The sequence below is a fragment of the Macaca nemestrina genome, chromosome 20 (genome assembly GCF_043159975.1).
Source record: "Macaca nemestrina isolate mMacNem1 chromosome 20, mMacNem.hap1, whole genome shotgun sequence".
Classification (NCBI taxonomy): Eukaryota; Metazoa; Chordata; class Mammalia; order Primates; family Cercopithecidae; genus Macaca; species Macaca nemestrina.
Genome location: NC_092144.1, coordinates 20,882,641 through 20,897,868, shown reverse-complemented (window position 1 = coordinate 20,897,868; position 15,228 = coordinate 20,882,641). Strand labels below are relative to the sequence as shown.

At 35.2% G+C, this 15,228-nt stretch overlaps 1 long non-coding RNA gene across 1 annotated transcript in view; it reads left to right on the top strand.

The window, feature by feature from the left end:
* The first annotated feature begins 358 nt into the window (after window positions 1-358).
* Window positions 359-15,228, top strand: part of LOC139360531 (uncharacterized) — a 34,242-nt gene continuing 19,372 nt past the window's right edge. Inside the window, exon 1 of the long non-coding RNA XR_011617979.1 lies at window positions 359-661. This is a non-coding gene — a long non-coding RNA (uncharacterized lncRNA). The remainder of the gene's footprint in view (window positions 662-15,228) is intronic.

Sequence of the window (15,228 nt, the reverse complement as noted above, 5' to 3'; positions counted from 1 at the left end):
TTAGTATGCTATGCTAGGAAAAGAATTCAGTGATATCTTCCCTACTTGCAAGTCCATTTATAGGCTCTCTGTAAGAAGAAAAATATGGCTCTATTCTGTCCAACCCGGCAGGCAGTCAGACCTTATGGTTGTCTTCCCTTGTTCCCTAAAATCATTGTTATTCTGTTATTTTTCAAGGTCCACTGATTACATATTGTGCAAACACACATGCTTTGCAATCAATTTGTACAATAGTGGTCCCGAGGTGACGTACATCCTCAGCTTACAAAGATTAACAGGATTAAGAGATTAAAGTAACACAGGCATAAGAAATTATGAGTATTGTTTGGGAACTGACAAATGTTCATGAAATCTTCACAATTTATGTTTAGAGATTGAAGTAAAGACAGGTGTAAGAAATTATAAGAGTATTTTTAGGGAAGTGATAAATGTCCATATTAAAATGAAATCTTCACAATTTATGTTCCTCTGCTGCAGCTCCAGGCCGTCCCTCCATTTGGGGTCCCTGACTTCCTGCAACAAATTGTCTCATTATTAAGATGGCTTCTAAAGTGATTCATTTTTGTGACACATAATAAGTGTTAGCTGAGGTCTAGCTGTATGGTGAAAAGTGCTGATGAAAACTGTTGTCTACAGAGAAGATAGTCAACTTTTATTAACTGTGAGTTATACTAGGAGCTATACTTAACTCATTTAGACTTTATTTGGTCAGCTTTTTTTATATTTCAAAAAAAGGAGACTTTTTTAAAAAGAAGTATTTTTAAATATATATTCTGCTCAAATCACCATTTCCTTTTTTTTTTTTCTGACTAAAAGGACTTTTTCATGATCTTTCAGGGATTATATTTTCTTTCACCTCTACCTTCATTCTCTTTCTTCAGCCAATTGATTACAAAAGGGATGCAGAGAAGACACATTTGCTTCTCATCCACACATCACTTCCACTTGCTATTCGTCAATGTGAGTAGAGCTGACAATAGCAGTTTTCTAAAAGGCCAGCTGCTTCCAGGAAAGCAGGCAATGCTCTTTTTACTTTAACAATGATAATCAACAGCACTTGTTTTGGTGATACTCCCGGCCAAAAACTGTTATTTTGCCTGAAGTACTGGTTTTCTATTTTTCTCTATATTTATTAATAAAATAAAATTCTTTATTTTTTTTAACTTTTTTTTTTTTTTTTTTTTTGAGACAGAGTTTCGCTCTTTTTGCCCAGGCTGGAGTGCAATGGCGCGATCTCGGCTCACCGCAACATCTGCCTCCCGGGTTCAAGCAATTCTCCTGCCTCAGCCTCCCGAGTAGCTGGGATTACAGGCATTTGCCACCACCCCAGCTAATTTTGTATTTTTAGTAGAGACGGGGTTTCTGCATGTTGGTCAGGCTGGTCTTGAACTCCCGACCTCAGGTGATCCACCTGCCTCGGCCTCCCAAAGTGCTGGGATTAAAAGCGTGAGCCACCGCGCCCGGCAATAAAATAAAATTCTTAACCAAGAGGAATTTATCTCATTCAAGTTTTATGGAATTTTGTTTACATTTACGTGTCTCTGACTTTCCTGGAATATTGAAATTGTTATGAATCTAAACTGAGTACTGTAAATAAACAATCTTCTACTAAAATACTTTTTGTTTTGTTTTGTTTTGTTTTTGAGACGGAGTCTCGCTCTGTCGCCCAGGCTGGAGTGCAGTGGCGCGATCTCGGCTCACTGCAAGCTCCGCCTCCTGGGTTTACGCCATTCTCCTGCCTCAGCCTCCTGAGTAGCTGGGACTACAGGCGCCCGCCACCGCGCCCGGCTAATTTTTTGCATTTTTAGTAGAGACGGGGTTTCACTGTGGTCTCGATCTCCTGACCTTGTGATCCGCCCGCCTCGGCCTCCCAAAGTGCTGGGATTACAGGCGTGAGCCACCGCGCCCGGCCTTACTAAAATACTTTTTGAAGTGGAATGATATTTATAAAAACTTTTCATAACATTGAAGAAATGTTTTAACCGTGTTCCCAGTAATTACGCTGAACACAGAATTTTCAATTTTCAGTATTTTCTCGGAGTCATTAAGGGGAAATTGATATCTTTACAAATGGGGAAAAAAAGGTGCTGAGTGGAGATGCAAAACATTGCAGATGAATGCTTTTCACATGCAGCTATTAGGGTCTTAATTTAGTTGAACTGTCATTTGCATAGCTAGACATACTAGCTAGACATACTGAAGCTAGTCATACTATTTTTTGGCAACTAATGCCATATTTGTTACCCATTAGTTTTATACACTTACTTGCTTGGCTGAAAAAAATAAATCTTCTCTTAATTCACTCTAAATTGAGAGACTAGATTCACAGTCAGGACTATAATAGTAGTTGAATGTTTGTAATACTACTCTTGGCAAATTCTCATATATTCACATTCAGAATGGATATAAATTTTATGAAAAGTTAGGGAACTGACAAAAAGTAAAACATTTCAAATAGGTTAAGTAAGTTTTGAGATCTATTGCACAGCAGGGTAACTATAGTAACTATAAAGTATTGTATATTTCAAAATAACTAAGTAAATTTCAAATGTAACACCACAAAAATGATTGGCAAGTGAGTTCATAGATATGTTATTAAATGAAACTTAATTATTCCATATTTTATACATATACTAAAACATCACATTGTATCCCATAAATTTATGCAACTGTGATTTGCCAATCAAAAACACTACTAATACTTTTTTTTTATATAAGAGAGAATGAAATAAGCTATTGCACCAGAGAAAAATGTGGTTGTTCACCTTAAAATTTTAGGAAACATATACATTTTTTATATATATATATATAAAATTTCAAATGGCTTGCTCATTTACAGATGTAGGTAAGTAAACTTTTAATATCATGAACAGACAGAACCCAGCACTCAGAAATAGACTATTGATTTTTAATGTTCAAAATAGTATAGTACTTTAAAAGACAGACTCTGAAGCAACTGTTTAGAGTAAAATTCTCTCTCTCTCTCTCTCTCTCTCTCTATATATATATATATATATATTTTTTTTTTTTTTTTTTTTTGAGACGGAGTCTCGCTCTGTCGCCCAGGCTGGAGTGCAGTGGCCAGATCTCAGCTCACTGCAAGCTCCGCCTCCCGGGTTCCCGCCATTCTCCTGCCTCAGCCTCCCGAGTAGCTGGGACCACAGGCGCCGCCACCTCGCCCGGCTAATTTTTTGTGTTTTTAGTAGAGACGGGGTTTCGCCGTGTTAGCCAGGATGGTCTCGATCTCCTGACCTCGTGATCCGCCCATCTCGGCCTCCCAAAGTGCTGGGATTACAGGCTTGAGCCACCGCGCCCGGCCTCTATATTTTTAAATAAGTGATTTCCTTCACTTGTTAGATAAAAATTTTATTTTTAAACTATATTGAAATTTATCAAATTAACATAAATTCATTAAACAAGTAAATAAAAAACATGATGCCTTCCTCTCTCTAATTATAAAACTGACAGACACTCTGCATTTAACCAAACACTTTGATAAAGGGATTCTAATGATGATATCTCTCATGACTTAAAAGTCACTAGTTTTAACTTAGACATATATTACATTTTTATATTAAAATCTAGGATTAGCCTATTATTACATAGAAAATTTGTGGTCTGCATGTACATCATCATCCATTGAGTAGTCTACAGTTTCTGAGTTTCAGAAACGCTAATATAAGAACACTTCTTTCAATTGAATAATTTAAATTTTCTCAGTGACTAAAAATGATTGGAATTACTTATCACTCACAATGTGGTTTTAAATATTATTTAATGAAGATATATAAAGTTTCATTTAAAATCATTTTAACAACATTTCTTTTGCTTTTTCACTTTTATTAGAAAATGAGTATGAAAATGTATGTTTTTACAAGCTTATAAATTTTATTTAAATTTAGACATAGTGCTAATCTTAAAAGATCTGTATGTTTAAGATTATGGATAACCTATTTACACTTAGAAGATAAATAACTGGGCCGGGCGCGGTGGCTCAAGCCTGTAATCCCAGCACTTTGGGAGGCCGAGGCGGGTGGATCACGAGGTCAGGAGATCGAGACTATCCTGGCTAACATGGTGAAACCCCGTCTCTACTAAAAATACAAAAAACTAGCGGGGCGTGGTGGCGGGCGCCTGTAGTCTCAGCTACTTGGGAGGCTGAGACAGGAGAATGGCGTGAACCCGGGAGGCGGAGCTTGCAGTGAGCCGAGATCACGCCACTGCACTCCAGCCTGGGAGACACAGCGAGACTCCGTCTCAAAAAAAAAAAAAAAAAAAAAAAAAAAAAAAAAAAAAAGAAGATAAATAACTGCTTTCCAGTAAATCAAATGGGGCAATTTTGACTCTCGATTATAAGCTATTAAAATATTAATACTATCATCTAGGTGGAAATTTGAGATATCTGCAGGTTCAGGTTTTTTAGCATATAATAAATCAGAAACTATAAATTTTTATAAACTAAATAATGAACTAAAAATATAAAGTATCACTTTCTTTTTCTCAGTTTTGAAATACTGTCATTATTTCTAGGTAATATAACACTAAATTACAGAGGCTGTGGCCATTGAAATTAGAAATGTCATGGTTGATTCTTCTTTACTTGCTGCCTTTTTATTTCAAACACAGCAGCACAAGGAAGGCAAGAAAGGCTACACTCTGATTGCAAACACATAAGTGCCCTTCTAGGGAGAATAAATGTGTGAGCAGATTCCCTTGAAATTCATGGCATCTTTTGTTCAAGTAAAGACTTTTGTATGGAGAGTAATAAAGACAGTAATTTCATACTGCAATGGCATAAGAAAAGTACTCTAAAAATACCTTCTGACCCATTATTTCTATTTTTCACAGGAATGATTGTGATGAAATGAGCATTTGCAGCACTGTGGTCTTAAATAACCCCTTTTTTTTTTTTTTTTTTTCTTTTTTGAGACGGAGTCTCGCTCTGTCGCCCAGGCTGGAGTGCAGTGGCCGGATCTCAGCTCACTGCAAGCTCTGCCTCCTGGGTTTAGGCCATTCTCCTGCCTCAGCCTCCCGAGTAGCTGGGACTACAGGCGCCCACCACCTCGCCCGGCTAGTTTTTTGTATTTTTTTTTTCAGTAGAGACGGGGTTTCACCGTGTTAGCCAGGATGGTCTCAATCTCCCGACCTCGTGATCCGCCCGTCTCAGCCTCCCAAAGTGCTGAGATTACAGGCTTGAGCCACCGCGCCCGGCCTAACCCCCACTTTCTGTTGAATTATTTTTGGAATATAACCATAAGCTTTTTGTGCTTTTTTTTTTTTTTTTTTTTTTGAGACGGAGTCTCGCTCTGTCGCCCAGACTGGAGTGCAGTGGCGCGATCTCGGCTCACTGCAAGCTCCGCCTCCCGGGTTCCCGCCATTCTCCTGCCTCAGCCTCCAGAGTAGCTGGGACTACAGGCGCCCGCCACCACGCCCAGCTAATTTCTTTTTGTATTTTTAGTAGAGACGGGGTTTCACCGTGTTAGCCAGGATGGTCTCGATCTCCTGACCTCGTGATCCGCCCACCTCGGCCTCCCAAAGTGCTGGGATTACAGGCTTGAGCCACCGCGCCCGGCCTTGTGCTTTTTTTTTTTTAAGAAAAAATGTTTTATATTTCTAATTCAGTAATTTAGCATAATTTTTAGTCTCACCCTTTCAAAAATAGTTCATTCTGAAAAAAATATGATTAAGCCACTTACCACATTTTCTCCCAAAACAGTAGAGTAACAAATTAAGTCTATAGTCTAGTGTACAGTTAATACATAAATAATAAAGCTGTAATTTGTTTTACCTGCACACTTGAAAATAAAACACTTTTTGGCTATAGACAAAGAAATTTCAGAGGTTAGCTTATAAAATGTGAGACCTTGTATAGAAACATTCACCACTATGTCTTAAGGGGTGAAAATTTGTCTTTCACCCCTTTCAACTATTAACCCAGAGCTGGAAAAATAGAACATGTCATTATACCAAAAAGCATTTTATTATTTTTATTTTATATTTAAGGGATACATGTGCAGATTTGTAAAACAGGTATACTACATGATGTTGGGGTTTGGACACTTAATAATTCCATTGCCCAAGTAGTGTACATCATACCTAAGCAGATTTTCAATGCTTATCTCCCATCCTTCCTCCTTCTTTATAGAATTCCCAGTGTTTATTGTTTTCATCTTTGTTTCCATGTGCACCCAATTTTTAGCGTCCATGCTGCATTCATGTTGCTGCATAGTATTGGAGGTTGTATAACCACATCACTTTTCTTATCCAATAAGAGATTCATGGGCAACTGCTTTAATTCTGCTTTTGCTATTATGTATAGTGCTGCAATGAACTTGTGAGTGCTGGTGTCTCTTTAGCAAAATTATGTATTCTTTTTGGGGCAGACACCCAGTAATGGGCTTGATTGGTCAAATGGCAATTCTATTTTTAGTTATTTGAGAAGTCTCCAAACTGCTCTGCACAGGCCCTGAATTAATTTGCATTCCCAACAGTGCAGAAAGATTTCCTCTTCTCCACAACTTCAACATCTTATTTATCTTACTTTTAACAACAGTCATTCTTACTGGTGTGAAATGGTATCACACTGTCACTTTGATTTACATCTTTCTAATAATTAGGAATGTTGAGCAATTTTTACATGTTTATTGGCAGCTCATATGTCTTCTTTTGAGAAGCTGGCTATTCATATCTTGTTTGCTCTTTTTATTAAATGTTTTATAGATTCTGTATACTAATCCTTCATTGTCTGCAGTTTGCAAATATTTTATTTCATACTGTAGGTCATCTGTTTACTTTGTTGATAGTTTCTTTTATTGTGCAAAAGCTCTTTGGATTAGATGCCATTTTTAATTTTTATTTTGGTTCCACTCATGTTAGATGTTAGTCATAAATTCTTTCCAGAGGCCAATATTTTCTAAGTATTCTTCTAAGATTTTTGTAGCTTGGAGACTCACAGATCAAGTCTTTAATCTATGTTATTTATTTTTATATATAGAAAAAGGTAGGAGTACAATTTTCTTCCACATATGACTAACCAGTTTTCCCAGTATTATTTACTGAATAGGGAGTTTATTCCCCTTTTGTTTATTTCTGTTGGTTTTGTAAAAATAACCTGGTTGTAAAGTATAGCTTAATTCAGGACTCTCTATTCCATTTCATTGGTCTATATGTATATTTTTGTACCAGAACCATGTCATACTGGTTACTCTGATGCAATCTTGGCTCACTGCAACCTCCACTACCCAGGTTCAAGTGATTCTCTTGCTTCAGCCTCCCAAGTAGCTGGGATTACAGGCATGCACCACCACACCTGGCTAATTTTTTGTATTTAGTAGAGACGCAGGTTTCACCATGTTGGCCAGGCTGGTCTCAAATTTCTGACCTCAGGTGATCCATCCACCTCAGTCTATCAAAGGGCTGAGATGACAGGCATGAGCCACCACGCTCAGCCCAGATTTATTCTTTTAGTCTGATGCTGTCTTGGCTATTCGATCTCCTTAATTCTTTTGTATATAATTTAGAATAGTTTTCTTTTTCTAATTCTATGAAAAAGCATCATGGATAGTCTGATAAAAATAGCACTTAATCTGTAGGTTGCTTTAGGCAGAATGACCATTTTAATTATATTCTTTGAACCCATGAACATGCAATATTTTTGCATTTATTTGCAAAAGAAATGCCTCTCATTTCTTTCAGCAATGTTTTGTTCTTTGTAGAGATATTTTACTCCATTGATTTAATGTATTTCCAGAGTTTTTTTGTTTGCTTGTGGCTACTGTAAATAGAGCTGTTTTTTGTTCTGTTTGAATATTATTGGTGTACAGAAATGCTATGCATTTGTGTTGATTTTGTATTCTCATATTTTTTTGAAGTCTTTTTTCACGCTTAGGAGTCTTTTGGTGAAATCTTTAAAGTATTCTAGGTAGAGAATTCTATCATCAGTAAAGATAATTTGACTTCCTTTGTTTTCTGTTTGGATTCCTTTTATTTCTCTGGCTAGGACTTCATAACTTCAAAAGGACAGTTTAGAATTGATATTTTTATTCTTACGAATGCTTCCAGTTCTTGCTCTTTTAGTATGATGATGGCTAAGGATTTGTCATAGATGACTCTTATTGAGATATGTTTCATCAATGTCTAGTGTGCTGACAACATTTTTGAGTCAATATTGGATTTTCTTGAATGCTTTTTCTGTCCCTATTGTTAAATATTTTTTTTAGTTATCTTCACATGGTGAATCACACTTATTGATTTGCATATGATGAAACATCTTTGTATTTATGGAATAAAGCTCATATGATTGTAGAAAATTAACATTCTGATTTGCTTTTGAATTCAGTTTGCTAGTATTTCATGGAGGATTATTGTTCCAATATTCACCCAGAATATTGACTTGTAGTTTCCTTTTAATCTTGTGTCTTCACTAGATTTTAGTTTCATATATTTCACTGATTTCATATAATTAGTTAGGGTGAAATCCCACCTTGATTTTTTGGAATACATAAAGTAGGCTTAGGACCAGCTTATCTTTGTATATGTGGTAAAACTTGGCTGCCATTTCATACGATCCAGGGCTTTTTATGGTTAGTAGGTTTATTATTACTTATTCAATGTCATTATACGTGTTATACATTTTTGCTCTGCTAAAGACTTGTTATTAGGCCGGGCACTGTGGCTCATGCCTGTAATCCCAGCACTTTGGATGGCCAAGGTGGGAATATAATGAGTTCGGCAGATCGAGAACATCCTGGCTAACACGGTGAAACCCCATCTCTACCAAAAACACAAAAAATTAGCTGGGAGTGGTGGCAGGTGCCAGTAGTCCCAGCTAATCGGGAGGCAGAGGCAGGAGAATGGTGTGAATCCTGGAGGCAGAGCTTGCAGTGAGCCAAGATCATGCCACTGCATTCCAGCCTGGGTGACAGAGATAGACTCTATCTCAAAAAAAAAAAAAAAAAGACTTCTGTTGTTTTCTGGTTCAATCTTGAGAAGTTTTGTGTATCCAGGAGTTAATCTATTTTCTCTAAGTTTTCTACTTTGCATGCATGTTCATAGAAGTCTCTGAGAATATTTTTACATCTATGTAGAATTAGATGTGATTTCACATCTCTAACATTTAAATACATGCAGAATAAGAGTTTAACAAAATTCAACATTTCTTCATGATAAATTTCTGAAAAAAGAAGCTCAAGCCAATAAATGCCACATATAACAAGCAGAGAAAACAAAGCACAGCTGATAACATACTAAACAGGGAAATCTTGTAAGCTTTTACTCTAAGAGCAAGAAGACAAAATTACCCACTTTCTTCAGTCTTATTAAACATAGTACTAAATATCCAAGACAGAGAAATTAGAAAATAAAATCAGAGCACTGAGATTAGAAAAATTGTTAAGCTATTCCTGTGTAATTTTTTATTTCTATACATAATCTTAAGTAAACAAAAGTCTAAGACATTACTAAAAATTAGTAGGACTAATAAACAAATTTACTAAACTTGCAGAATACAAAAGCAACATCCAACTCAGCAGAATTTCTATACACTGACAACTATCACTAAATGAGTGAAAGAAATACACAATTGAAAAAATATTACTGCTTCATAAATTGGCATTATTAATATTGTTAAACATCTGTACTGTACAAACTGATGTACAGATACAATGCAACCTCTATCGAAATACCAATGATATAATCAACAAATTTTTAAAAACATATCTAAAATTTATAGAGTACAAGAGACCCTGAATAGCCAAAGCAACCAAACAACAGAAAAAGTAAAGGTATCACTCTACCTGACTTTGAAATATACTAAAATTTTATAGCTAAAAAAAAAAAAAAGTATGGTACCTGCATAAAAACAGACACACAGGCCAGTAGAGAAGAAAAAGGAGACCAGAAATATACGGATGTATTTACAGTCATCTGCTTTTTAAATAAAGGTGGCAATTTCTTAGGCAAAAGGTAGTATCTTCAATAAATGGTGTTGAGAAAAGTTTATATCCACATGCAGAAGAATTTAATAAGACCCTCTACTCACAGCATAAATAAATTAGATAAATAAAATAAAAACACAAAATAAATTTGATACTTAAATACATTTAATACACTTAAATACATCTAAAACTCTGAAACTACTACAAAAATATAGACTGAAAACCCTGTAACATTGGTTGGGCAGGGATTTTTAAAATTTGACCTCAAATCCCAAGAGGCAAAATGAAAAAATAGATTAATCTGATTATTTTAAATTTAAAAACTGCTGCACAGAATATAATACAATCAACAGGGTGAGACAACCAAAAAATGGAAGAAAATATTTGCAATCATAAATGTGACAAGGGATTAATATCAAAACACACTCAAATGACTATAAAACAAAAAACAAATAACTACTGAAAATAACTATTGAAAATGAGAAAAAGGCTTAAATATTTTTCAGAAAAAGATACATATACGGCCAACAGATATATTTTTAAAACGCTGAATGTCAATTATTGTCACGGCAAGGCAAGCCAAAAAAACTATGAGATATCAACTCACTTCTGTTGGAATGACTCTAATTAAGAAGAAAAAGTGTTGGTAGAAATCTGAAGAAAATTCTTGCACACTATTCGTTGTGTAAGTGAGGACGGTCATTATGAAAGACAAAATAGTTCTCTCAAAAAACTTAAAAATCAAACTACCATATAACAATTGCCCCATTGTACGGCCGGGCGCGGTGGCTCAAGCCTGTAATCCCAGCACTTTGGGAGGCCGAGAGGGGGGGATCACGAGGTCAGGAGTTCGAGACCATCCTGGCAAACACCGTGAAACCCCGTCTCTACTAAAAAATACAAAAAAAAAACTAGCCGGGCGAGGTGGCGGGCACCTGTAGTTCCAGCTACTCGGGAGGCTGAGGCAGGAGAATGGCGTAAACCCGGGAGGCGGAGCTTGCAGTGAGCTGAGATCTGGCCACTGCACTCCAGCCTGGGCGACAGAGTGAGACTCTGTCTCAAAAAAAAAAAAAAAAAAAAAAAAAAAAAAAAAAAAAAAAAAAAAAAATTGCCCCATTGTATATCCAAAACAAATGAAATCAGAATGAAGAAACATTTGCACTTCTAGGTTTTTTGCAGCACTCTTCATGTGTAAAATATATAAAATCAACCGTTCAACACTGAATGAGTAAATAAAGACAATGTGGTAGATATACACAATGGAAGACTATTAATCTTTAAATAACAAAAATTATATTATTTTCAATCACAGGGATTAAACTGGAGGACATTAAATTAGTTGAAATAAGCGAGGCACAGAAAAATTCATGTCTCGTGATTTCACTTACACATGGATTCTAAAAAAGTTAATCTCATTGATGCAGAGTAAAATGGTGACCACCAAATGCCAAGGTATTTATTTAGAAGAGACGAGGGGATTGATAAAGGTCTGTCCAAGAACACATAATTATACTTGGATAAAAGAAATAATTTCAAGAGATTTATTGTACAGTATGGTGACTATAGTTCACAACAATGTATTTGTATTTTTGAAAAATGCTTACAATTTCATGTTGTCTAACCACAAAAACGTTACCAATGAGATAAAGCATTAAGCATGTAGAACTAAGCATTTGACAATGTATATATACTTCAAAATGTTGTTTTACAAAATTAATATACATTTTGTCAAGTTAAAAATATATTTTTAAGACACTATAGAAGGATAACAATGTTTCAAATACTGTCTATCTCTTTTATAAACTTAACAGAATCCTACCAAAATATAGTTTTTTTTTGCTGTTTTCTCATTTGTCAGTCATAACCATAGGAACGTTGATGTTCAACAGCATGTTCTGAACCCAGCACAGTGCATGGGAGAAACCAATGACTCTAGGGTTTTTATTTTAAGCTTGGGGCACCTGGAGTTACTGGTGTTTGTGGTAACAGTATGAAAGACACGAAAAGGGGCAGGCTTGCTTATGGTCCCATGACTGGCCACTGTGATCATGGTAAACTGGTTTGCATGCAAACTAACAGGAAATGTTTTAATCCAGAAGCTGCCATTATCTCTGAAAGTTTTAAGAGAAAATGATCAAGGAGCTCGCTACAGTTAGGTGACTAAAAATATAAACTGTAGACTAAACTTCAACCTCCTAAAAATTTATTTAAAAAATGAGCGATAAATTTCTTCAAATTGTAATATCAATATGGAAAATAAGTATTATTCCAGATTTATAGGGGTCATTTTATTGTTTTGCAATCTTTAACACTGACACTTTAAAATAGAGGATTTTACATGGAACTATAAGTTGTGCTGTAAGTACATCCTAAATAACTAAATTGAAAATTGCTCACTATTAATTCTCTTAAAAATTTAATTTTTATAATATATGTGTGTTCTAGCAAATTATATATCTGCCACACTTTGTATGAAAATCCAATCTCTTTCTCTTATGAAGGAACACCATGCTGATTTAATCCTCTCTTTGGTAGACAGTGTATATCTTTTATGTTAACTAACCAGTCTTAAAAGTTATTGATAAACAAACCTTCCAGTTAAAACCAATTTTTCAGTGCATTAAAAAATACCAATGTTATACAAAAAATTAGCCGGGTGTGGTGGCAGATGCCTGTAGTTCCAGCTACTTGGGAGGCTGAGGCAGGAGAATTGTGTGAACCCGGGAGGCAGAGCTTGCAGTGAGGCGAGATTGCACCACTGCACTCCAGCCTGGGCAACAGAGTGAGACTCCAATCTCAAAAAAAAATTTAAAAAAAAACAATGTTCTCCTTAAAACCTACAACATACCGTGTGAAATCAACAACGAGAAAACTGTAGTGATAACAAAGAAAAATCAATGTTATTTGATTTGTGTTATTTTATTTGTGTTATGACTGTAATCATAACGCAGAAGAATCAATGTTATTTCTTTGCAATTGGTATTTTCCATCTCTGACTCGAAGTTACAAACTAACTTTAGCAGGAGTATTTATGACTAATTATGGAGCATCTGTTACACACTCAGCACTGTCATGTTTGTTTGCTACATTTATATGTAAAAGCATCTGCATGACTTATGAAGCTTCCCTAGTACTTACTGAAACAAATTGACTCAATGTCACTTATAAAAAGTTAAGGGAACAGTAACTAAAGAAAAGTAAGCTTATATAGGATTTTCCCATTAAAAGAACCTAATGAAATGTTTTAACAAAATAAAACATAACTTAATACACAAATTGTGGAATTATGTCTAAAAATAATTTTGTGTGCATGATGAAATTTTATAAAATATATTATTTTAACTACACATCAGCTCAGATAATAAACACTTCATAAACTATAAAACAAAAAAAGAAACAAAAAGATTATGGGTCGAGCACCAGTATCATGCAAGCAAAAACAGAAAGTTTGCATGGAAAGATTCTAAATGATAAGCTATAAGATAGTTGTATAAATTGAATACAAAGCAAAGAGTATACATCCGCTTTTAACATTTTTGAGGATTTTTGTTTCCTAGTAAATTAGACATCTTACTAAAATGATTTATTTTGCTTCAATATTACTCTTTTCTTCTGAAAATACTTACAAATTTATAGTGAAACAAACACACTTACTCATTAAACCTAAGTTATATCTTTAGACTAAGAGACGTGTATATTTAACTCTATGCAGGTCAAAACTAAAACTCTATTATGTGCTCACAGGCAGAGGCCACATGTTCAAAAAATATACAATAAATTTTTGAAAATTATTCAGGACTCAGAAATATACTGATTTTATTTACACTTATTTACAATTTTTATCACCATAAAAATAACCATGTAGTCAATAACAATTTAATTGTACAATTTAGAATAACTAAGACTGTAGAATTAAATTGTTTGTAATGCAAAACATAAAAGCCAGGTTATAGGTACCTTATTTACCATGTGATTATTATATATTTTATGAATGTATCAAAATATGCCATATATGGCATAAATGTATACACATATCATGTACACACAAAAACTAAGAAAAATAAATTTAAATGTCAAAAAAATTTAACCTGCAGGAACCATACTATTTAACTTATTTTCAGTTTAAAGCCACTGAAAAAGAATACTAGAGATGTTAGTCTATTATGTTAGCAAATAGTGAATTGTTACTATCTTCTAAATATACCCTTGAGTAAGGTGAAATAGGTTAAAATTAGTGGCATAATAACACTTTTTCAATGTATAACAGTATTTAACATGTTATAAATGTTGAATTAAAAAATTAAAGTAACACATAACCTAAAACTTTAAAAAACGTAGTTTCATCACATAAAAGTACAATTAGTAAAATGACAGTAATTTAGTTAATTTTAACTATAATTAAGAATAATTGGCCGGGCACGGTGGCTCAAGCCTGTAATCCCAGCAATTTGGGAGGCCGAGACGGGTGGATCACGAGGTCAGGAGATCGAGACCATCCTGGCTAACATGGTGAAACCCCGTCTCTACTAAAAAATACAAAAAACTAGCCGGGCGAGGTGGCGGGCAACTGTAGTCCCAGCTACTCGGGAGGCTGAGGAAGGAAAATGGCATAAACCCAGGAGGCGGAGCTTGCAGTGAGCTGAGATCCAGCCACTGCACTCCAGCCTGGGCCACAAAGCGAGACTCCGTCTCAAAAAAAAAAAAAAAAAAGAATAATTTTATCTCATAATACTGCATTACAATATTACTAAGGGCCAGGCGCAGTGGCTCATGCCTATAATCACAGCACTTTGGGAGGCCGAGGTGGACAGATCACTTGATATCAAAAGTTCAATAACAGCCTGGCCAACGTGGTGAAACCTCGTTTTACTAAAATACAAAAATTAGCTGGATGTGGTCATAGGCACCTGTAATCTCAGCCTCTTGGGAGGCTGAGGCAGAATAGCTTGAACCTGTGAGGAGGAGCTTATAGTGAGCCGAGATCACGCCACTACACTCCAGCCTAGGCAACAGAATGAGATTCCCTCCCCAAAAAAAAAAAAAAAAAAAATTACTCAGAATACCTACTTCATACATCACTCAATTCCATAAGTTAACCACAAATAGCCTTTCTACTTAGATTTTCATCATGCATCTTACATTTTAATTTCCTTAGTCGTCCATAAGAAGGGTCATAAATAATGACCACCTATTAAAAAAGTCTCCCAAATCTTTGATGCAAAAAGAATTGATCACATTCTTTTACATGTGAATGCAACAGAAATGAAGAAATAGCATGAAGCAATTTAAGAGT